Source organism: Manis javanica, chromosome 15 (genome assembly GCF_040802235.1).
Source record: "Manis javanica isolate MJ-LG chromosome 15, MJ_LKY, whole genome shotgun sequence".
Classification (NCBI taxonomy): domain Eukaryota; kingdom Metazoa; phylum Chordata; class Mammalia; order Pholidota; family Manidae; genus Manis; species Manis javanica.
The window spans coordinates 62,803,666-62,827,533 of NC_133170.1; positions in this window are offsets into that span (position 1 = coordinate 62,803,666).

Consider the following 23,868-nt stretch of genomic DNA (forward strand, 5'->3'; position numbering starts at 1 on the left):
GATGACTGGTGAATGGCACGAGAAGAGTGTGTCATCTACCATTTGTTGTCAGGGAAGTGCCGACGGCAGTGGTAGGGAGCCACTACCCCAGACCGCCCCTCACAGGTAACATGAAACGACACTGAAGTACCCAGTGTTGGCAAAGATGTGGAGGAACTAAAATTTTCAGATACTGTTCGTAGGACTGTAAAATATTATCACTATTTTGGAAACCATTTTATCCATTTCTGGTTAGGTGAAACGCACATTTAACCTATTAGCTAAGCGTGGCATCCTTTGGTATTTATCAAAGAGCAATAACAGCATGATTCCACGTGAAGATCTGAGCAAGAATTGTCATAGAAGTTTCATTCATAACAGACAAAAAAATGGAAACAACCCAAACAGGAGGGTGGGTGAGCAATAGTCTTTCCGACAGCGGGACACTACTCAGAACTAAAACCCAGTAGGCTGCTGACTTGGGCCATGCGCTTTGTCAGCACAACACGCGGATTTATGAAACGCAATCTATGCATTTCTTTTAGTGAAATGAAAAAAGTGAAATGTGCAGGGACATACTAGATGATTCTATTTGTATGAAATTCCAGAATAGGACAAAAAACACCTCTGGGAACAGAAAGCAGAGACGTGTCTACCTTTGCTGGGGGTGTGTGTGGATGGAAAGGGTGCTGACTTGGGTGATGGGAATGCCCTTGACCTTGTTCAGGGACTGAGCACGCTGATAGAGGCTCTGTAAAAAGCTCCCAGAACCGTACACTGAAGACCTGTCCATTTCGTTGTATGTAAATTATCCTTAAATGATGTCATGGAAAAAATAAAGTATCTCCAAAAACAGAGCAAGTAGAACCCAAATATCCTCGGTAAGGCCCTTTTTGCTTCTGTCTGCGCTTGAGGTTCCCCACTGCCCTGAGAAGAAGAAAGAAAACTTGGCAGGAAGTCTTGCCGGGTTTGGGGTGTTTCTGTGACCTCTGTGGGCAGCATCAGGACAGGGCTGCTAGAGGGAGAGTTTAAGGGAAGAAAGGGAAGAGCAGCAGAGGGTGACCCAGCACATGCCCTTCTGTCTCAGAGTGTCCCACGCTGATGCCTGAACCACACATATACGGGATGGGTGGGCCCGCTTTACTTTTGCCCTCTTGGTTTTCTGTGGGACCTCCTAGGTCTGGAGTAGCCAGAGCCACAGTATGTCACCTCTGGCTTCAAGCATCCTCATGCATTTCCACCTTATGCTATACAAATGCTTCCTTTATCTGTCCAGGTGCCATGAAAAGGTCAGACTGTACCTCTTCATTGCACCTGGCACCCCATGAGCCCCACTGATGGTCTTACCCGGTGGCCAGGCTCTTGTTTGGGTTCCGTGTGGCCTCCTGTGGCTCACCAGGGGCCTGGCAGGCAGAGGCAGATCTCCAGGGCCCTTCAGTGCTGACCACCACGCCCTATCAATGCCAACTGGTCCCAGAGAAGCTGGGCAGCGCTTGGATGGTATCGTCCGGAGGCTCAGGTTGTGGTTTCCTTGGGAGATGGTGGCAAATGCTTCTGATTGCTTTACTGATAAATACACATATTACTTCAAGGAGGGAAAAAATGGTAGTGCCAAGATTTCCTGCACAAATTTAAAAATACTGTATCATACATTTCATGTAAGCTAGCTGGGCTACACAGTTTATGGGGACCTCAGGTCGCCTTTGGTGGAGGCTATTCCTGAATAGTTTAGAGACAATTTGGCATCAAGTAATAACCTGAACAAGTCCATTTCTTTGAGGATAAAAGAACTAGAAGAGGAGCCCACTAACCTCTCATTTTAACAGTATATGGCTCATATACTGTTCAAGGATACTATTGTCTCTATAAAGAAATGCCCTCCAATTACAAGTGATCGAAGTAAAAAAAAAAAGTCTCCAAGCTCTCTTAGGTGAACTGCAATGATTGATAACACCAGCAGGGGAAAAGACTGACCTTCAAGAAGTGTAGCCTGCTCTCTCAGGAAGCAGAAGGAGGGAGGGGAAGAGAAAAAGATCTGATTGAATAGAAAACAATGCTTGACAACTCTCTTGCACATAGGGGTTAGGGTCAGCTCAGCTCTGATGGGACCCTGATGATGGAAGATTTTGCCTGCTGTCCAAGAAGGTACTGAAATCGAACTTAAAGAGTGAATCAGGAAATGGAGACCAGCTGGACCATTACACAAAGCTGCTTTGCAGAAACTGACCTGTGCAGCTAAGAGCAAGGAGAAAGTTAGGAAATGTGCAAGCTATCAAGAGAAAATCAAATAAACAAAGCACTCAGCATCCCAATTAAGCTCTCCAAATTGAGCTAGCATCTCTGTAGCCAGAAAATGCAGTCTGAAAGTGAAAATTTAAAACTTCAGTAGAAAATTAAAATGCATCCTGAATTATACCAACAGCATGTGATGAAACTCCACGGAAAATTAACCACTTGGGGATAGAGAAGAAATTTCCAAAGTACGTGAAAAAGTATGCCTTAGAAGGTGTAGCCAAACGGGAGAAAAAGGACTCTTCTATCAAAGGCAGTTTACTGAAGAGATTAGAAATTGCAAATAATTGGCTGGTGGCTCTGTGCACTGAGAGAAAGTTCAGGGACAGAGGAAGAGCAAATACACACAACAGACATGAATTAGAGCAGCTTACTTTTTATTGGAATTGAGTTGATATACAATATTAGAGTAGTTTAAATCTGAGCTTTTATCAAAAGGTTTTATGCCTTGCTGCTCCAAATACAGGTCTCTGGGCAGAAGCCTGAGGAATAAGCAGTGATGAAAAACTGAGCATTTAAATGACTAGATTTATTTCCTCCCTCTTCTGCCCAAATCCAGTAGAAAAACATCATCTTTAATGAAAGTAATTTATAGACATATTATTTTTATGCCTTTTGTTTTAAATTTGATGCGGGGGTTGGGGACAGGGAAAATTCACATTTTGAGAGCAAAGTGCTTATGTGTACTTCTATGTTATCCAAGCATTTTGCAGCCCTCTGTCCAAGGTGGCTGGCTGGTGCAGGGTGGACACAGCTACTGCCCAGGCAGTCTATGGGATGTCCAGATTCTCACGAATATAGATCCTTTTTACTTTCCCACTTTGCAGCTGAGAAAATTGAGGTTTAGACATGAAAACAAAACAGCAGACCTGGGATGTGAGCCCAGGCAGCCAAAATCCTGCACCCCGTGTGCATGGTGCCATCCCTAGTTTCAGGAAAATGCATTGCAAAGCATCCTGGAGAATGGAGAACGCGGTGCAGAGTCTCACCTTGCAACCTCACCAAGGCGTTCTTGTGTGCAGATCTGACTGTGCGAAGTAAACTCCTTAAAGGCTGGGGAGAAGAGACACTTGAGGCTGACTTGTCAGAAACCTCTACCAATTGAAGGCCAAGGAGACATGAAAATGAAATTTGAAAGTCGCAGTGATATCTGCCAGAAAATGTGGCCCATTTTGGTAATTTCCCTGACACAGTGCGTTGGGGAACACCTTTATTTTGTAAAGCGAGGTTCACGTCTATGTTTTGTGTTTCAGTTAGTCTATAAAAAGACCACTGTCCCGTTTTCCCTTCCCCAGATTGTCTCCCTTGTCACCCTGCTGGACACCTCTTCTGGGCCAGCTGCAGTAAATGAAGAAACAAACAAGAAACCCAAGCCATTAGCTTTAATATTAGCTTTCACAAACAGGAAATTCTGTTTAAAAAGGGAAGTCCACAATAAATTACCCAGTGATTTTTTAAAGAAAAAACATAGTCATTACCCCAGAATATGAGGATAAAACATTTGTAGGAATTTGCAGTCTCATTAATTCTTCATATGGCATGTTTAGCCTCAAAATGGAGTGAATCACCAAGTGAATTGAACCACACAGTGAATTTAGAATTACTGCCTCACTCTACATTTAATACTACAGAAATTAGTACTACAGTATTAAATGTTATATTTTATGTAATGTTTCCATCTCCTCTATATACATATTATCTGTCTTTGGGTTTCCTGTCAGGCTGCAGTGGGCACATCCTTGTTGCTATCACACACTGGTTTTTATCTCAATGAGCTCATCAATACACCTGCATGCTAACACACAGGTGAGGTTCACACCTGTTTTGTCTGAATGTACAAAATCAAATTGTACTAGCTTCCTGGTAATTGAGCATTCATTACTCCTGGCACCTTTGCTTATGAGCTCGATGGAAGGGACTGTTCCTCACATCTTTGTTTCTGCCTCACTGGTTCCCATGGTTCCTTCTGTCTTGGTCTGTGAGGTGACAATGACGATGACGACATGAGAGCAATTGCGAAGGCCTCCAGTGGGGAGTGTGTCTGATGCATCTGAGGTACTGCAGGATGACTAGTGCTACACCAGAGGGGGAACGCTGAGGAAGGGGCCCCCGATCATCCAGGGTCTGGTAGCCACAGTGGCTTGGACCATCCTGGCAGGTGGCAGGTGACATATGCAGTTGGGTCTTCACCTGCCACCACGGATTCCCTTCCTTATGGTACATGCCACTTCTGCTCCCAAACCCACTGGGCTCCTGGGGCTAGTCACCTGGCCACACCCAAAGTGAGGGGGTCGAGACTCACAATCCTATCATGCTTCTGGCTGATGAGTAACCTGGAAATATTTGGTAAGCAGGACTCACAGCAGCTGCAGTAACTATCATGTTGTGGATGTAAGCACAAACACTATTGCTAATACAAGGGCCCAATCAAAGTGATTTGGGGGAACAGCACAGTGATCCTGGCCTGAGAATTTTGCAGTAGGCAATAACCTCTTATGTCCCTGCTGTGATTGGCATTGAACTTTGGGGAATTCTGAAGTGGCTTTTATTTCTGTTGATAGACACGGCAGCAGAAAAAGTGAAGTGACCACACAGAGACCCAGACACGTCATGGGTGATGGATGTGATGTTCCCAGCGCCTTTCTGTTCTGTGTTGTATTTTCCCCAACACTGAGCAGGCTTCCATACAGAAATACGTATCATTGCTTTCCTGTTAACTGGATGTTCAGACTCAGAAGTCAAACCGGCGCCATTTCTGCCACAGAGGAACAATGATGATGGATTCTTTACACATGCAAATATAATCTGAGTGACCTTTAGATTTATAATTATAAAATGCTAGAAGATAATGAAATTAATATTTTAAACATCATGTCCTATTTAAATGACAGTTAAGCTTTTGGGTGGGTGGGAAATCTGCACACTGTTTCATTCCTCTGGGTAAATACTCCTCAGGCTGTGATGACATCTGTAATCACCTGAGGCTGGCAGGGGATGGGATTTCCCTCCTCACCTGTGGCTTGGGCTCCTCGTGCCCTGGGGGCTCAGTAGAAGGAATCCTTTTACCATAGCAGGTGGGTTGTTGGAGAAGCAGAATAACTCTGCTAAGCCCAGGGTTAAAGTCTAATTCTAGACCTGGAAAATGAGATTAACACTCAGAGCTAACCACTAGCAAATAATAGAATAGGGTTCAGGCTGATTAGCCATGCAAAGTCATTATGTGGCTTAACGGGAAGTGCACATTTCTCTTCATGAGCAGAATCTGCTCACGGGTTCGTGTGTGTGCACGTGTGTATACCAGGTGATTTGTGGGCTACCTGCAGGATCTCAGTTAATTCCCATTCCACCTGATGACCTGCGCACACCCATTTTCCCAGTTCAGTGTGGAGGCAACTGAAGCTCAGAGAGGCGAATTCCTTGCCCAAGACCACACAGTGAAAGGAAGAGCTGAGATTCAAATTCAGGGACACCTGCCTCCAAAACATCCTGATAGGTGATTTCTGCATATATCACGGCAACTACAACACTCGGGATCTGTAAGGGGGGGGGGTCTCTTCCTCGGCACACCAGGAAAACCACCTTCCAGCCCAGACCCCTTCCCAGGGAGGGGCTTCCCTCCCCAAGGGACAGGTGGCTGAGCACCGGGGACAGGTGCCGAGCTCGATGTATGGTCGCCTCTGCCGCTCTGTCAGCTCGCCCCCTACTGGTGACTTGGAGGCCAGACACCCGCACAAGTCCGGGTCGGCGGGGTCGCACCCTCTAGAGCCGGCAGGTGGGAGTGCATCTGGGCCACCTGGGCCTCTAGGGCTGCAGCATCTGAGGAGCTGCGCATCCCAGCCCCATGCATCTTAGTGCCCCGCCTCCCTGCCACTCTGCGCCCCCTTCCTCGCCGTCTGTATGTCTTCTGTTCTGAGCTCCCTGCTACTCTGGTAATCTAATTAAATCAGAGGACTCTTGCTCCAAAACACACACACAAGTGCACAGAATTCTCTCAAAATTTCAGATTTCCCTGGATCCCAGGCCCTCTTTGCAGCTCATCCATACTTGGCCATATTGTGGCCTTACTCTGGCTTCTCTGATTTAAAAAGAGGACCAGGCCATTTCAATTGTTTTGCTCAGATTTCTTTACTTAATATAAACAAATAAAGTCAACATGAAATTTCTAAATATGTGGTATATTTTCAAAGCCCGCATTTGGAAAAGCAAATGCTTTTGCATCACAAAAGGTCTGATACATAATTCATAGAGTGCAGTATTTGGGAGCATCCTTCCCAGTACAATCTGGGAAATCTGGACAGGAGTTTTCAGAGCAAACAGATGAAAGACTGTTTTGCTCAGTCCCTCCTTGAGGCCCTGTCACTGGATGTGCAGATTCCTTGGGAGGTAACATTAAAAAGCCCAAGAGGATAGTTGTGAAGAATGTGGGGCCCAAGCCCAAGTGAGCTTTCCTAGCCCCGCTGAGATTGCTGGTGGAAGAAAGCCCTTGGCTTCTGTCTCCTGTTGCCAGCGCCTGTGTGTGTGTGTGTGTATGCACCTGTGTAGCGTGGGGGGCAGTGAACCCTTATGTGTCCCCCTCATATAAGCCCATAGGGGTGGGTTACTAGGTTTCCTGGGCTCCTTGTGGGTTGGCAATTTGAATAATTTTGTGGGCTCTTGGGAAGTAGGGCTGCGTCCAGCGACTTAGCGCCTGGGCCCAGGGTGCTTACGGGGGTGCATGGTGGCTTGGAAACACACAGGGGAAATGGTAGAGGGTGCAACTAATAAACTGCTCAAGGGGAACAGACCCTCCTGTAACTGGGGCCTCCAAACTAGGTCCAGGTAAGCATTAAAGACCAAGCAAACAGTTACCCAGCCCGTCACCTGGGAGCCCCAGGGGCTGTGTACAATGGGAAATACCTCCTCTGTATGCCAGATCAGTTTCCCAGGATGTCCTTGTCTTTCAGGACCAGCTGAGGCGGGGAGTGGATTGCTTCCTCCATTTCCCGACGGAGGACACTGAGGCACAAGGGTTGGAAGCTGGGCCAGCCCCGGACATGTGTCCTCTGTCCTCTCTTCCTCCTGCTGGTGGTGGGCTTGTTGGCACTGGCCATCCAGGGCTGGTGACCGGCTTCCTGGGGTGCCACCTCCCATAATCATTCTGGGAAACAGCTGCTGTTGAGCACAGCACTGGAGGCACAGTCATGCCTGATTGCTTTCTATTAATTCCACTCATAAATCACAGATGAAAGTGGCTGAGGCAAGGGGTGTGGCAGGAGGCGGGGGCAGTGGCATGGCCAGTGCACTCTCAGAGGGAAGCTGCTGGGACGCTGTCCATCTCCCCCCAACATCTGCTCCAGGTCTGAGGCTCTCCTCCTGACACTGCTTCCTTTCCCTTTATCTGTCACCAGCTGTCCCCCTTACATGGCTTGTGCCCCCCTTTCCCTCAGTCTCCACTTCCAAAGGACCCAGCTGACACAGAAGCCCTGCCAGCACCCTCCCCATACATGGGGTGGAGGGGGCGGAAGCACAGAGTCAGGACACGTCGGACACGTGGAGGCTGATGCGGCGCTCTGGGGCCAAGACAAGTGGTCTGCCAAGGGGTGGTGGGCGGTCCATCCCCTCGGTGGACTCTCCCAAAGCCCTTGGCTGGGGGCTGCTGTGTTGGTGCTTTCAGTTGGAGAGAGAGACAGAGACAGAGACTGTGGCAGAGGCAGAAAGGCAGAGACAGAGAAAGAGACACGAGAGAGAGGTGGAGAGATGCAGAGGCAGAGAGGCCTTCCCAGATGACACCTTTGGACCCTTGCTCACATCCCTCCTGGAGGTTGGCTCTCTCAACCTCGCTCACATCCTGCAGGATGAAATGCATCAGCTTCTGGCTGGGTATTCAGCATGGCCGAGGCAGGTCCCACCCAGGGAGACCTTGTGGCCCTCTGGGGAGAAATCTCCCTCCTGTTCTGTCCCCTGCCATGAGTGGAGCTGAGGGCGGCCTGCACCACAGATGGGCAGGCAGAGGCCAGCGGCAGCTCCGGATGAGTGAGAGCAGCTCAGGGCTCCCGGAGCCCGCAGCTGGGAGCAACTCCAAGAAGCCCACGGCCACGACGGGGGTGGTGCCCTGTGAGTGGGTGGATCCACCACACCTCTGCCGCTGAACTGCATTTAGCAGCAGGTACGTGACCCAATGTTCTAGGAGGCAAACGTCATCTCACATGTGGACTGGGGACATTTATTCCCCTGTGGCTCTTGAAAAATGCAACCTAGGCTTGAGAAAACACACGTATTTTCATGTCCCCCCAACTCCACCAACCCAGTTTTCAGTTCGTGGAATTGAGGGCTCTATAAATCGTGCACCCCCTCACCATTCAGGGGCTTCTCCCGTACGGAGGCATTTAATGGTGAGCACAACAGCGGTTCCAGTGTTTTTCTCTAACGACAGCGTCTGTCAGTGAATAACCAGAACAACACTGAGCCTTTTATTCAGCGGATCTCGGGGCCAGCTCTGGCCTTGAACGTGTGCTCTGCCTCACCCTGGAGCTTCATGACAAGGTCCTCCCATCCCTGCAGCGTGGCAGAAGCTGTCTGAGTGCTGTGGCCAGCTTGCTGTGTGTCAGGGGCAGGTCCCACGACTCGCTGAGCTTTGTTTCATCATCTAGAAGAGGAGGGAGTTAGTACAGATCAGGGACTGCACAACCTGTGACTCATGAGGGGAATATAATTTTTTGAATCATACATATCCCCTTTTCTGAAAAATGTTTTGAAAAACCGTATTTTCCTTACGATACAATGCTTCTAATTTTTCTTTCATTGGACAAATATCAGTTGAGCATTTACCATGCAGGCGTTTCTCTATCTGTGTCTCTGTTTTCTTGGTAGTGTCCATTTTACCAGTGAATAGGAAGTACGCAGCCAGCCAGCTGAGAACAGGACCGGGCAGAGGGGGAGCGGGAGCCCGAGCAGCCTGGAGCCAGGGGAGGGGAGAGGACCACTGGGATCGTCTGTCCTGGAGCAGACGCGCTAACTACGTAACTGAGATCCTGTTCCCAGCCTCACTGGACCCTGGGTATCCCATTACTGGGAGCGGAGAAGCCATGGGCTCTGCTGGCGCTGTCCTACTGGGACAGGGAAAAGGCCCAAGTAACAGATGTGAGAGGGGCAGGAGGCGGCATAGTAGCATGACGTGTTGATTGCATGCCACAAGTTGTACAGGAGCTAGGAGAAGATTCGTGCCCTGGACAATGTCACAATCACACAGTGATCACCACCGCTCCCTCCTCAGTCCCACCTGCCTGTGTCCCATCCTGGTGCGGCTGCCACATGACTAAGCTGGGCTCTATCTTCAATGTGGACACACCGCACAATCCAGGGGCCTGACCACAGTGGGAGGACCTGGTGGAGGTGGGTGATGTCGACTCACAGGGTGAGACGCCTCTAACACCCTCTGGTGCTTCACCCACTTCACTCCATTTGGTTTTGCAAGACCCCTCAGGCAGGTATGACAGGTGTCATTACCTGTGTTTTCCAGGGGAGGAAAGCAAGCAGATATAATGCCACAACAGCACCATTTGTTGGCGAGGTCTCTGGGCAGGGCTCCATCCTCTGCCCCAAGGGCCCTGTGGCTCCAAACAGGTGTCATAGGGGCCACCCATCATTGCCCTGGGAAGGCAGCCAGGGTGTCACAGCTGTGGCCCCGAGGGCAGCAGAGGACTCAATGCCTCTCCTGTGCATTCACAAAATGCTTCTGCTGCAGGAAGGGCTGGGTGGTTTTCAAGGATGCAAATTAAAGAAAACCTCAGACTCCCCTGAGTTGAGAATCTTCCTAGGGCAGCTCTGAAAGCTTATGCAAAACCCATCAGTTTCACCCCCAAAGAGGAGGAGAGAGGAGGGAGGAGGGATTCTGATATGCTATCTGGTTCTGCAGCCACAGAGTCAAACCACAGCCCAGCTCCAGGAACTGCCCCTCTGTCAGCAGCGTTAGTTGTGGTCCACTCAGCGTGACGGACAGCTGGAGGGGAAGGGGAGCCCAGAGAGCTCATTGTCATGAGCTGCCTCCGAAAGTTTGGGAACAAGTTCTGAATTGATGAAAATCTCATTCGGATCAAGAGCACATGCGATTTATTTTATGTTGCGCTTCTCTAGGGTGAGCAGCAAGGCCCCTCCCACAGAATGCCTGCTCTTGTCACTCAGGAAGAAGTGAGAGTGTTATTTTCGACTCCCTGTTGGAGGAGACACACATCTGAACGTCATGGGGTGACTGTCAGCTGTTCAGCATAGAAATGGCCTGGGGTTGGCTAGGCTTCGTTTTCCCACTATTCTGGTACTGATTGCTATTCTATTCTGATAATGCTCATGGCTGTAAACACCGCAGATGTCTAAAATCCAGCCTGTTATCATGTATATATATGATACCATCTCCATCTGTCATGGAGCCATTGCTTAATGAAATCTCTACTTTTCTCAGGCAGTGAAGCCAAGGTGGGTGGCATTCTGATGGTGCCTTATCCCTGTGGCTGCAGTGGGGGACTCAGCTGCAGGGAGGGGGCACTAACTCAGAAACTGTCTGGGGCATGTCAGCCTGGGTTCTGAGAAAAGATGGGTATTTCTGACCTGGAAAGCAATTATTCGTATTCACAGGTGCTTAAACCTTTTTGAGGGGTCACTTACCAAGCTGACAAAAACAAGTTTCTCTGGAATATTTTCCTTACAAATTTTTGGCAGATGGTGGTACAGGACAATGGAGAGAAGGCAGTCAGGTTCCTGGGCCCCTGTAATTAAATTGCACATGCTGTGGTTTGACTGTACTTGGCAGTCTTTTTTATTGAGACTACCATCCCATTAATCTACGTCAGAGCTCTGAACTGTGAGTAAAAGCATCAGAGGTGTTTGTGCACTTTGATGAGTGTGTCCTGAGAGCACGCACTGACTCTCACACAGATGCACAGATGTGGGGAACAGCATTTGGGAATTGCATTGGAAAAGACGGGCTAGTTGTGTTCCAGTTAATTTCATACTTAAGTGACATAAGCAGGACTGTACGTTTTGTACTGCCAGGGCTTTGGGGAAGAATACATGCATTCCCAGAAAATATTCTTCATATATTTACTATGGGTCTTGGAACTTCACAAGTAGGATCTGTCTCTTTGGCACTCAAATTCTACCTTGTATTAGGGCCGAGTAACAGAATGTTCAATTACAAGACTTTAAACAAGAGGGGCTATTATCTCATACACCAGGAAGCCAGAGGTGCGGCAGTTTTAGGATTGGCTCAGGAGTTCTTCTATTTTTCCAAGGACTTAAGCTCTTTTTGTCCTGTTGCTCCCTGATCAGCTTATCAGCTGGTTCTTAGTATTGCCCCCTTGTGGTCACAGTATGGCTGCCAGAGCTCCTAGCATCACATCCTCACCCAAGGTAGGAAGAAGGCAAGTTTGTGTGTGTAGGGGATGAGAGGGGCTGGCTCTGACAGAGCTAAACCATCCTGTGTGTCTCTTTTTATTAAGAAATAAACTTTAAAGAAGCCCCACCAGTGTCCTGTTAAGTCTCCACTGGCCAATATTGGGTTGCATATTATGCACAAAGAGCCTGAGAAAATGAATCTGCATGCAGCATCTATTAAGGGAAGCGGGCTGTCAGCTATGAGGGAGGAGAAGGCGGTCGCTGGCTGGTAGGCACTCAAGAGCATTGTTGCCCCAGGAAAGGCCTGTTAACCCTGGTTTTTCCAGGCGGAGGTCACTGATGAAGCTATAACCAGTCATCAACTCCTTTGATTTAACGTCTTCTCCTCTTTCTGGGGACATCTGCTGCTCTGATGAGGTGGGTGAAGGGATTTGGGAGCAGTAGATCCCTGAGGGGGAATGAGGAGGGCCCTCAGCTGTCAGTGAGCAGCAGAAGCATTTGCATGAGGCAGGTGGCCTGTGGCTGGGATCCAGCACTCCGACCTGCTGCGTTCAAATTGTGTGGAGATAATTTACAGACTCTTTCCCTTAAAATTCAAGACATATCATACAAAAATCTGGAATTTTGTTCACCCACGAAAAATATGGAAGATGGGAGCCACTAGGCCACATTCTGGGGGCAGTAGTGAGAGGGATGTCAGGCCAGGCTCCTGGGGGGCTGTCCCCCTGCCTGCCCACTCCGCTCCTGGAGCCCAGGGCTTCCGACTCTGGCTCCTGTTTCATCCACCTCGCTGGGCGCTCACACTGCTCCCACCTCTCGGCTGGGCGTGGCCCTGGCCTGGTTCAATCAAGAAAGGGCTGGAATTTTGTGGAGGGAGGAGGGAGGCATTGGGAGAGAAGCCTGGGGTGAGCCCACCCACCAATCTCACTCCTGCCACTGAGGGGGGCTTCTTGTGATGCTTCCAGTCTGTAGACTGTTGCTTATAAAACTGACAAGAGTGACATTCGTGCTGGGCCTTGGGTGAGGAGTTGATCTTGTGATGCTGTGAGGTGGGTCTGTTGTCACCCCCACTGTATGGATGACAAGACTGAGGCGTGGAAAGCTGAGTCATCCCCCAAGGTCACCTGCCACACAGGAGGACGAGGTTCTGCTCTTCCGTGGTTCTCCGAGGATGGAATTCCTCCCAAGTAATAGGTAGGATGCGAAGGCTAATGGTGCCCCAGACGCCAAGAAAGATGGAGATAAAGCTCGCTGCTCACATGAGAGGCTCCTCAGGGGAGCAGAGGGGGTGCACACAGGGGCACGCTGGCTTGAGCAAGACCAGTGGAACAGGTGGGCCTTTCTAGGGGTGGCGGTTGGGACAGCCAAGTTCCCATATGCAGCTGGGGGTCTGTGAGTTTGAATTTCCTGCTGGCATGAAAAGAGGGAGGGGCAGCGGGCTTCCTTAGGGGTGGCCCTGATGTCAGGGTGACCGCCAGCCGCCAGGCCTGTCTGAGAGTCAAAGCACAGGCTTGGTCCTGGCCTCAGACAGCAGATGACATGGCTCGGTGCTGGGTGGGAGCCTTGGTACCATGGTTCTCAGGAGGGTGAAGGGGCATTGGTGGGTCCGGCAAGAAGGTGGCTGGTGTGCGAGGGAGCATCTCTCTGTTGTGCTGGATGCAGTGTCTGCTCATATAGAGGCCGTCCTTCTGGGAAGTGGGGTTGAGGTCCTGCCACCCGGCTGTTGTGATGACCGGTGGGCCAGCTTCGGCCAAGATCTCAGCTCAGAGCTCGGGGCCCAGCTGGAGCTCCGTGGCGGCAGCCTGCAAGCTGGCTACCTTTCTCTGCAGATATAATGTAGACATTCCTCTCTCTGTGATCTTCTGTCCATGTAGCTAACCTGTCAGTGGAGAATTCCACAAACCCCATGGGTTCAGGGGCCCTTTACTGGAAGTCATGGTAACCGGCGTGAGGTGGGTTGAAAGTTCATCAAGAAAATATTTGGTGAGCCAAGAAAAGCGCCCAGGTTAACCCTGTAAATGTGAGTGACGAGCAGGGCTGTGGCAACAGCCACCTCAGGGCCACATTTACACTGGCCCGATAATGTCAGGGCGGCTCATTGTCACTTAGTAAAATGGTTGAGATTTTATGTTTGTCAGCATTATTTAAATTAACCTTCATGTGAATCTGACAGTAGTAAGGTTATATTTCTTTTTCTCAGTTCTAATCCTTTAAACTTTTTAACTAGTGTTGACTCAACATTCCCTCATTAAGTCAGAATTGAACAGGTTTTGATGTGTTTCTCTCCTGAGTACTCAAAGAGTTTGTTTTGAAAAAGAGAAAATACATATTCACAAAGAAAGAAACTGGGACTGGCTTCACTCCTTGGCACATGGCACCGTTTGCTTTCTTGGAATCTTTCAGTGTGTCCAGAGCATCTATCTTTACTCTTATGCTTAAAAAACTCAGGTCCAAGATGAAGAATATCATAAGGAAGTTATTCGGACTGATGGGTGAAGACGCGTGTAGTCCTTGCTGGCTACAGAAAATCAGCATTCTTGTGCTTAATGTGCTCAATTTGTGATATACTTTGCAAGTTCATTTACCCTCCTTTACAGACTGGTCATACCCAGGAGTTCTCTGAAGACCAAAGAGCTTCTCAATCTGGGAGGATTTGGTGGGTTCCTGGGTGGAGACAGGAGAAGTCTCCAGGTGTCTGCGCATGCCCCCTGGACCCTGGGATTCTGCTTGCGCGGGGTCGTGGCCCCTGCTGCCATCTCCCTGGCACGCGCTAGAGCTCAGCCCTTCCCAAGTGTCAATCAGTCAGGTGCTGCCCTCAGGACTTTTTAAACTTTTTAAAAATCCACTCATCACCTACTGTCCTTGTACTATTAGCATTTTTCTTTAACTCAACTTACTGCTTTATTCTGAAGACATCATTCAAAGATAAATCATGAGTCACTGCCATAAGTCTATCAGCTTGTGGCTGCCTCTGTCATGATAATTCTAGATTTCAGGACAAAAATCAGTGTATTTTGAATCATGATCTTGCATACTTTAGCTTGTTTTCAGAAACAAGAAGAATTGTGGCAGCAATCAATGAGAAATGCCAGCGTGTCATTCAAGGGGTGATAAAACAACCCAGTATCTGTCCATATGTGAATAACAAGGAAGGGTCTGTTTGGGAATCTATTTGGAGTGACCGGGAGGTATCAAGGGAAATGTGAGCTCACATAACCTTGGGTCTGGGATGATTTTGCCATAAATTAATGAGATGCTGTTTCAGTAGGTCCTCAGGGGTCCTAAGTTGTCCTGAATGTTTTCAGAGGCTCCTGAACAATTTCTACCAAAAATCCTTTTACCCAGTTTCCAGATTTCCAGTCTTTTGTGCAACACCCTTATGATGTTTATGATATTTGCTATGCCATTTGCACTGGTAAGTACTTAACATGTTTCTTTTCAATTACGTTGCTTAAATAAAAATGTTTACAATGGAAATGATGCAAAAATTATGAATGGATAACCAGTATCATTTGCTAGAAATTAAAGAGAATTATGAATATAGATAAGATGAAAGGAAAACACTGCACCAGAGACTGGGAATGAGGTCCCACCAGAATCACCAGAACCTTCGCTGCACTGCCCTGCTTTGCAGGGAATCCAACCATTCCTGTCCCACTGAAGAGGCATCTGCCAGAGTGTTGCAGTGAGGTGTGGAGGGGCTGTAAATGTGACCTTGAAGTGCAGATGTGCAGTTCATCCTGAGAATCGGTGGTGCTGGAGAGTGTTTCAGATCTTGGGGCTCTCTCGTCACTCATCAGCCCATGACAAAGGGACAAGCCTTCCTTGTTTCATCTCATTGTTCTGGATCCATTGACTGTCCTTGCCCTTCGCCCTGCTGGGTTTCTATCCCAGTGGAGGCTGCATGCAGGCTGTCTTTCCCAGCCCCTGTGCCCTATCCCAGCCCATGTGATCAATGGGAAGCACTGGGATTGGAGGCCTGGTGTGGCCCTCCTGGAGTTCCCAGGTGGTGCTTCCTGCCTGTCCCCAAGGGGCCCTGGGGAGTTCCCGTTTGGGCTGGAGCTCTGGGGGCCTCTCTTCTTTAGGATGCTGGCTCCTCCCTGGGTCCCTCTGGCCCTACCGCAGTAAAAGTTGCCTATGGTCACCAACCTCAGGGCTGCCTCTGAGCCCTGGCTGCCACCTCTTCCACACTCTGTCACCGACTCCCAATCGGGTTACCGGTGTCCTCCTCTGATCTTTCCGCAGTGCGTCTGTTTCCCCGACAGGACCCTGAAGCACTTGCTGGTGGTGCCCATGCTTCATTTTGAACAGGAACCCTGGCGGCAAAGGCTTAGTGGAGAAGCTGCAGTTGCTCACTCACGTATTCCCACATCCCGGGAGCACATGTGGGGCGTGGCTCTGTGTGCCCGAGGAGGCAGGTGAGGAAAGGAGGCTGATGAGCCAGGCTGGAGAGGGAAAGGCCTGAGCACCATGGCGGGGCCGGGCTTTGCTCTGCAGGCCTTGGGGTGGAGCAAGATCTTAAGCAGGTGAGATGACAGGGCTAGAAAGTCACCACGATGGCTGTGAGAGGCAGGGATGAAGGAAAGATGGGAACTGTGCCAATGGGCCAGCACTGCTGTAAGTGACGCTGGTTGGCAAGGACCTGGCAGACCCCATGGGGCAGCCAGTGGGACCACGAGCTCTGGAAAACCACAGGCCTTTTCTCATTCCCTCTGACCAGTTTCTCCCACTCCTGTCACTGAGATGCTTCCACTCAAGAGTATCCATCTCCCCTAGGCCCCCTTCTCAGATTGGCCAAGATTGGCTAAATTACTGTGAAGACACATATTAAAAAAAAAATCTTAATCATTCCTTAAACAAATTTATTTCAATGGGAAACTAAATCATTTCCATATGTGGAAAACAAGTATTATCTGTCACAAATTGGAAAGCCGGTATCATGTCATAAAGGCAGAAAAGGTGATTAAATCCCAGCTGGCCTTAGACCCTGAGTTTGTGGCCAAGTTTCTCTTTGATAAAAGGAAGGTCATCAAACAACCTATCAGCGTGAAGATAAGAAGCTTTCTTTAGCGTAATCAGAGGATGTGGAGAACACCAAAAGTAGATCTATTGGATCCATGCCTTAATCCAAGGTGAGTACACAAAGGCTTATGGGGACCAGCCGTTTTCAGAGAAATGGGGAGCTCATATTGTGTGAAAGTGAAGACGACTCGTCCTTGTGAAAGAGGCCCCCCAAATCTGACCCTGAGGAAATTGCCAGCATGTATCACTCATCATATTAGCTTGTGGCCCCCGTGAGCCCCGCATCGGAGGTCCCTGGCCCAGATGGTGTAAGTCTACAGAACAAGGGGCCTGACTCAGTCTCCAGCCCAGAGAAAGCAGGGGTCTATCCAGTTTTGCCAAAAACACAGGATATAGAGGTGGTCGCAAGGTCAGATCAAGGTCAATGTTTCTTATTCCACCTGCTCTTTTAAGCCTGGCTGAGCCAAACACAAGATTGTTTTGGGGTTACTATTTTTTTGACTAAAACGTCGGAGCTCATTTGGCCCCCAAGCGAATTGAAAGTGGCAGCTGCGGTGTCCTCTGCCTAAACCCTGCAGATTTTCCCAAGTGGAAACTCATAAAATTGCGTTATTTGTCTGGAGTCTTTATTCCATACCATCTATTGATGAACATTAAGTAGAAAAGTAAAATTAAAGTTGTGTGAAAGATTAAAGTCATCCCGTCCTAATGAGAGACATCTGTTTATTCCTGTTCTGTGAGTGTGCATTCACCCACTAGACAGGATTTTTTTTTCAGTTAGAAATAAAAGTTAAAAAAAAAAGTAAAACAAGTTAAAGATGGTTGCTGGTACTCTGGGAAAATTGACAGAATCAAGGCAACATTTAGTTAGAAAAGCTGTGTTTAGAGAAAGAATGGGCAGTGCTATTATTTCACAATTTCTGATGCACATGTTTGAATTTCAATCTTGCAAGTAAATGTTCAGCTTCATGCTCCCAGATTGTCTCCATTTGTCCTTCTGACAGGGATTGACTGAATGCCTTCGTGGAGTTGGATGGTGCTAAGGCTGAGGATACGTTAGTAAACCTGCCAGACATGGTCCCCATCCTGGGGCAGACTGGGCTGGACAAGGAGAGGAGGGCATGCATGGATCAATAGCACTGGGCAGCTGTCAGCAGCCGAGCCTTCACCATGCAATGGGCGCTTTCCTAAAGGCTTCTCACATTTATTTACTTTTTAAATCCTTTTGATAATTCTAAGAGGTAGAAACTCTTACTGTTTTTGTCCCTGTAATATGGATGAGCAAAACGAGGCACAGAGAGGTGAGGTAACCAGCCCAAGGTCACACAGTTAAGAGTCAGGCAGCCGAAAGTGCCATGAGTTAGTTATAAAGCAGGGCAAGGTGACAGCATGTGAAAGATGAGGTGACCCTATTTCAGAGAGTCTATACCAGGAGTCAGCACACTATATCCCATGGGGTTTGGTCCACTGCCTGTTTTTGTATTATCTGTGAACTGAGGAAATTTGTTTTAATTTTATATTGTTGAAAAACAATCAAAAGAAAACTGTTTCATGACAGGTAAAAAATGATTTGACATCCAAAGTTCAGTGGCCGTAGACTTTTATTGGAACAAAGCACATTCATCGGTTTAAGCACTGCCTATGGCTGCTTTTGGGCGACAAGGACAGAGGTGAGTTGTACTCTGTGGAGTTGAACTTGGTGGATACTATAGGGCTTGCAAAGCTGAAAAGGTTTCCCATCTGAGTATTTACAGAAAAAGCCTTCTGATCTGGTGTATAAAAGGAGGGATCAAAACAATGTGGAAATCTGGACAAGGAATGTTGACGGCAGGGTATGGGGATGTCCTGATATCTCGTTTGGTGGGTCTGAGGAAGAGACAGGGCCGGTGGGGTGCGGGGTGTTGAAGAGAAGGAGGTGGTGGGAGGTGAGATCCAAGCACTGGGGGCTGCTCATATAGGGCCTTGGATGCAAAGACAAAAAGCTGAGAATTGTTGTGGCCATGTGCACCTTGCATAGATCATGCAGTGCGCGGCTGAGAGGCGGTTCTTGGCCCCATCTGCCTAGCGTGTAGACCAGGGTCTGAGTGGGGCCAGGAGCTGGGACGGAGGCCTGCAGGCTGCAGGAGGGGTGACAGTGGCTGCGAGGATGCGTGGTGGCAGCTTGCAGCAGATGCAGGGCCCCTTTCTGCCCACCTGTCTATTCTCGCCCCCCCAGAGCAAAGCAGGGGCTGAGTCAGAGAATGACCTGTAACGCCTGTGGTAGGCAGAGCGAGGCCCCAGGATGCCGTTTTCCTGACTGCTGGAGCCTGTGAATTTATGGCCAATGACCAATGGGGACTTGGCAGAGAAGCTGTAGTTAAGGGACTTAAGGTGGACGAGTCCCCTGGCCTGTCCAGGTGGCCCACTGTGGTCATAAAGGCCCACAGGGTCTTTATAAAGGGAGGTGGGAGGCCAGCGTCCAGAAGCATGTGATGTCATGTCCGGATAGAAGTTGGAGAGATGAGGGTGGTTCTAGAAGCTGGGAAGCTAGGTGATGGACTCGCCCCAGAGCCTCCCAAGGGACGCAGCCTGCAGGCCCATCTCGGGCTGTGGCCCTCACAACCGTACGGTGATGAGCCTGTGTGGCTGTAAGCCACTGAGTTCACATGGATCAGTTAGTGTCACTGCCCATTGACTGGTGAGGTCCACGTGTCTCAGCTCCTCCTGGCCTCATGGTGGCAAGCAGGGCCTGGCCTTCCCCGTCCTCATGCACCTGTGAGGCTTGTAACTGGGTCACCCTGAGTGGGGCCCCTGCTGCCTCAATTGCCACCAGGCTGGAGGGGCCGGCTCTTCCTCACCAGCGGTCTAAGATTCCTAGCTGTGTGGGGCAGGCATTTGCACTAGGCGGTGGGTGGCCCTCATGCTGTGGGATGGAGCTGGGGGTGGGGAGCCGAGAGGGAAGCAAGCACAGTGGCTGGGGACTAGAGGCCCTTCCTCTCCACATCAACAGGGTCAATTTCTGGTGTCAAACTTGGTGAGGTTTAAAAATTTTAATCCAAACTTGACTTTTTAAGAAATGACATTATGAAAGGCTAAAAGACTTGAACATACTTAACAGCTGGTGATCTTGGCTTATAAGTCTTATTTAGGCATAAGACATGAGGCTGACCCCAGCCCTGTGAGCATGATCTTGTTTGGAAACAGGGTCTTTGCAGATGGGATCAAGTTAAGATGAGATCCTGCTGAATTAGGGTGGGCCCCAAATCCCACAACTGGTGCCTAAGAAGGCCATGAGATGACAGACTCACAGGGCATGGCCATGTGGAGATGGAGGCAGAGATTGGAGTGATGGCCTACAAGCCAAGGAGCGCCCAGCATGGAGGACACCCACAGAGGCTGAAGGGGAGGAGGACCCCGGCTAGAGGCTGCAGCGGGAGCACAGCCCTGCCCGTACCTAGACTTCAGTTTGTGTGGCAGCCCTCGAAAATGAATCCAGGCCCCATGTGTGCCTTGAGAACCCACAGTCCAGGCAAAGGAATGGACGGATAGGGAAGCACCTTGTCTTGAAAAGCTCACAGTCTGGCCATTGTCACCAGCTTACCAGGCTAAGTTGTGCATTTCTTTAGGTAAGGCTAAAACCCTAAAAAATGAGCCAGTCTGGATGTGACAGGCTTTCATCAATTCACTGCAGGCTGCCCACCACCGAGGCCACTGCCACCAGCTTCTCCTGGGACATCTCCCTGCCCCAATTAATTATGGCTTTTTCACCAAGCAAAGCACTCCAGAAACAAACAAAACAAGCCTTTCAAGGTGCATGTCTGTTTACCGTGAGTTTTTCCTTCTCTCTGTTCATTGCCTTCTGAGGAGCTCTGCATGGATCTTTGTATGCAAAATTCGAATTACTGTTCCCAGGCCTGGCAAGCCTCTTTTTCCTCCTGAGCCTCCTTGAAAGTTTTATTTCTTCGTTATTTTCTATTTCAGCACAGTAGAATCAGCACCAGGCCGTGCAGCACTTTGATTATCACTTGGGAGCATGCCAGAGCTACTGAAGAGGCCTCGGGGGTCGGCTGACTTCCATGGGCAAAGGTGCGTGTTCACCAGGGAGAGGCGTCGAGGGGCCGCAGCCCGAGCTGCAGAGCTGAATGCAGTTGGGAGTGGCTTTTTGTGAGGTTCTTTCTGTTGAGGAAAAGCCAGGGCTTACTTGGCCTGAGAATGATGGTTTTGACCAAATGTAGAGGGACAGCTCCCTGTGGCTCCATGTAGGAGAATCAGCACAGGATTAGAATAAACCCGAACTACTCCCTTTTAAGAGCAGTGACGCTTCTTCTTCCACCTCTGCTTCCAGAGTGGCTGCTGGGAATGAGTTTAGGCAGGTTTGTGATTCTGTTTTGTACAGGGCACTTCTTAAGAGATGTGGTTCCCTGCAAACAAAAGCTGTTCCACAGCCAAGTAATTCTGCAAAGTCTTGAAAACATCTCATTTGGTAAATGACTCATAAGGCACAAAAGGATATAAAAGCTCAATGTCCAGCAATAAAGAAACCTGTTTAAGTTTGCCAGATTCTTTCATTTATTCATCCATATAGGTCTCACTAGCAATAGAACTTAGAAGGAGCCTAGCCTACAGTGGACTTATTTAAACAGACACCCATTTCTCCAGGAACTACCTGAGTTTCTCCATTTCAATCTATTTTGCGTATTCCCACTTCACTGGTCATGACCAGCACCTCTTAAATGGACTAGAATCTTCTAACTGGCCTCCCCTCAAATCCATTCTCTGTACTATAGTCAGTGGTATGATTTTAAGTGCAAATCTCATCCTTACCCTGTCCTACCAATTCCTCCTCCCCCCCACTGTTCTTAGAATAAAAACAAACATTCCAAAATTTTCCATCAAAGCCAGGCTTCTTCCAGCTCCTGCTTTTCACATATTGTTCGACATAGGAGCTAAGTGCCTCCTGACATTGGGAGGAAATGGTGTGCAGAAGGTGTATATGATCACAGACTAGTGATCCCAGGAAAGGACACATATTTCTATGACCTTTCAGGGACAGTCACAAAGGACCTCATCCTGAGAGTCTGATTACCTACAAATGACATGGACAGAAAGGAGAATGTGGTATTAAGGGCTAGTGGGAAAGAAAGAGGTAGAAAGGGGGAAAGAATGGAAGGAGAGAGGGTTTTTTGAGGTTTATTAAGTAAGTGATTTCAAAGGCAGTGTAAGTCAGTGGTGAGATCTGGAGTGTTCTGGAGAAGTGTTGCGTTACCAGCAGGTTCTCAGCATGGCTTCACATGCAGAGAGAAGACAGATGACTGATCACCTGGGTCCAGGGAAGGCAGGGCAGCATCAACATGTGGCCACCCTGAGAGGCAGCCTGGCACCTCTCCCAGCAGCTGGGTGTCCTGGGGAGCCCCCAAGGCAGAGAGGCTTGGGATACCATGGGTGGGCATCTGAAAGGGCAGACTCCTCCTGGTTTCTACCCACCTCTCTGGTGCACCTGAGTGGGAAAACCCTTTAGCCCTTCTCTCCAGTCTGGCTTTCCTCACGTTGAGCCCCCTGACTATGCTCCTTAGTATCAGAGAGATAGCACTGCTTTTGGATAAGCCATAGCCAGAAACATAGCTCCGTAGGCCCTGACAGTCAGATAAACACCCGAACTTCTGGACACTTACTGAACAGAATTGCACTGTGAATCTTTTGGGGCATAATCTATCATTCCATCTAACTTTATAAATCTGAGACCATTATCTTTCTGGTCCAGGCCCCACATACTTCTGTACAATGATTCTGTTACTGCATTGCACAGGAGAGAACTTTTCAGAAGGTATTATTAAAAGGCTTTTAATCCATGAAAGCTTAACCAGCTCAAATAGGTTGAAAGCACCATCTCTCATTTATGAGAATACATAAGGCATCTTTATGTAATAACCACCATTTGCTATAATAAAGATTTTGGATCAAAACTGATGAAATCGAAACCTGTTTTTAAAAATCTGTTTCTACTGATAGTTCTAGACATTCATAACCCTTTTTATTGCTTTCTCCTCCTCTGAGAACTGAAGGAGGGGAAGTTTCGTTACCTCCAAAGTCCCTCCAGCCTTTGAATTGAATTCCCTTTTTCCCTCCACATGTGAGAATACTTTGATCCTGATCCCACAGGAATGGTTCAGGGGTTTGTGGGAAAAAGGAAGTTTTGATATTGAGTCCCATTGCATGTTCAGAGGAAGCTGCTCCAAGGGAAGCTGCCTTTCACCTGGTATGTTTTCTTACCCACTTGTCTCCTGAAAAATAATTTCAAACAATTCTGCATCCATTTTTCTTTTCAGCGGGAGCACTTCACTCCACTCCTGGCTCACTGGATTTGCAGAAAAGGGCTCCTATACAAGTTTTTTGAAATACTGACCTAATAGTATTGTGATAACTATAATAGCCATCTTTATACTAAAACGTTGTTTACCCCCAAATCAAATTTAACTGGCATCCTGCACTCCATCTGGCGATGCTATCTCCCCATAGCTTGTTTATAAAGAGGTCTTGCTTCCCTCCCAGGGCATTCCCAGTAAAAGGAAAGGCATGGGTTGCAAGCCTGTCTTTCCTAATGGACACTTGAGTGTGAGGAAGATGCTGTCTTCCTACCCGTTATCCATGTTCCCCTCGCCCACCCATCAACACGCACACACTGGGAAGTCTATAACCACCGAAAAGTTAGGAAGAATTTTGAGAGTGGGAGGGGACCATTTGGAAGAAATAGGAATTTGGGCAAGACCTCAGGGACACTGCTGGCATGGGAGGTGGCATTTCCTCACATTGAGTGTTTGTAACACCCATGGGCTCACACTTTTTACTATTTTCTTAAAGTAAAACTCGCCTCTTGTCACGATTTTCTTGTTCCTCCTCTCTCTGCCCAAAGAGTGACCTGAAGGTCAGAATACTTCATCATGTGACATGAGCAGAACACGCATGACCAGCTGTACAGGAAGGGCTGTGCCCATCCATCAGTACAGTCGGAACCTTTCAAAAAGGCTAAGCACTGCTGGAAGTGGGGCCATGCAGGATAAGGGTGCATGTGGTCACACAAGACGTAAATCCATTCTTGGTCTGACTTAAATGACCCTGGGACTTTATTGGTTCACGTAAGTGACGAAGAACTGCAGGGTGGCCTTGAGGCATGGCTTGATCACTCTTGCTGAATTTCTCTGCGCGATTCTAAGCCACAATTACTACATCTCT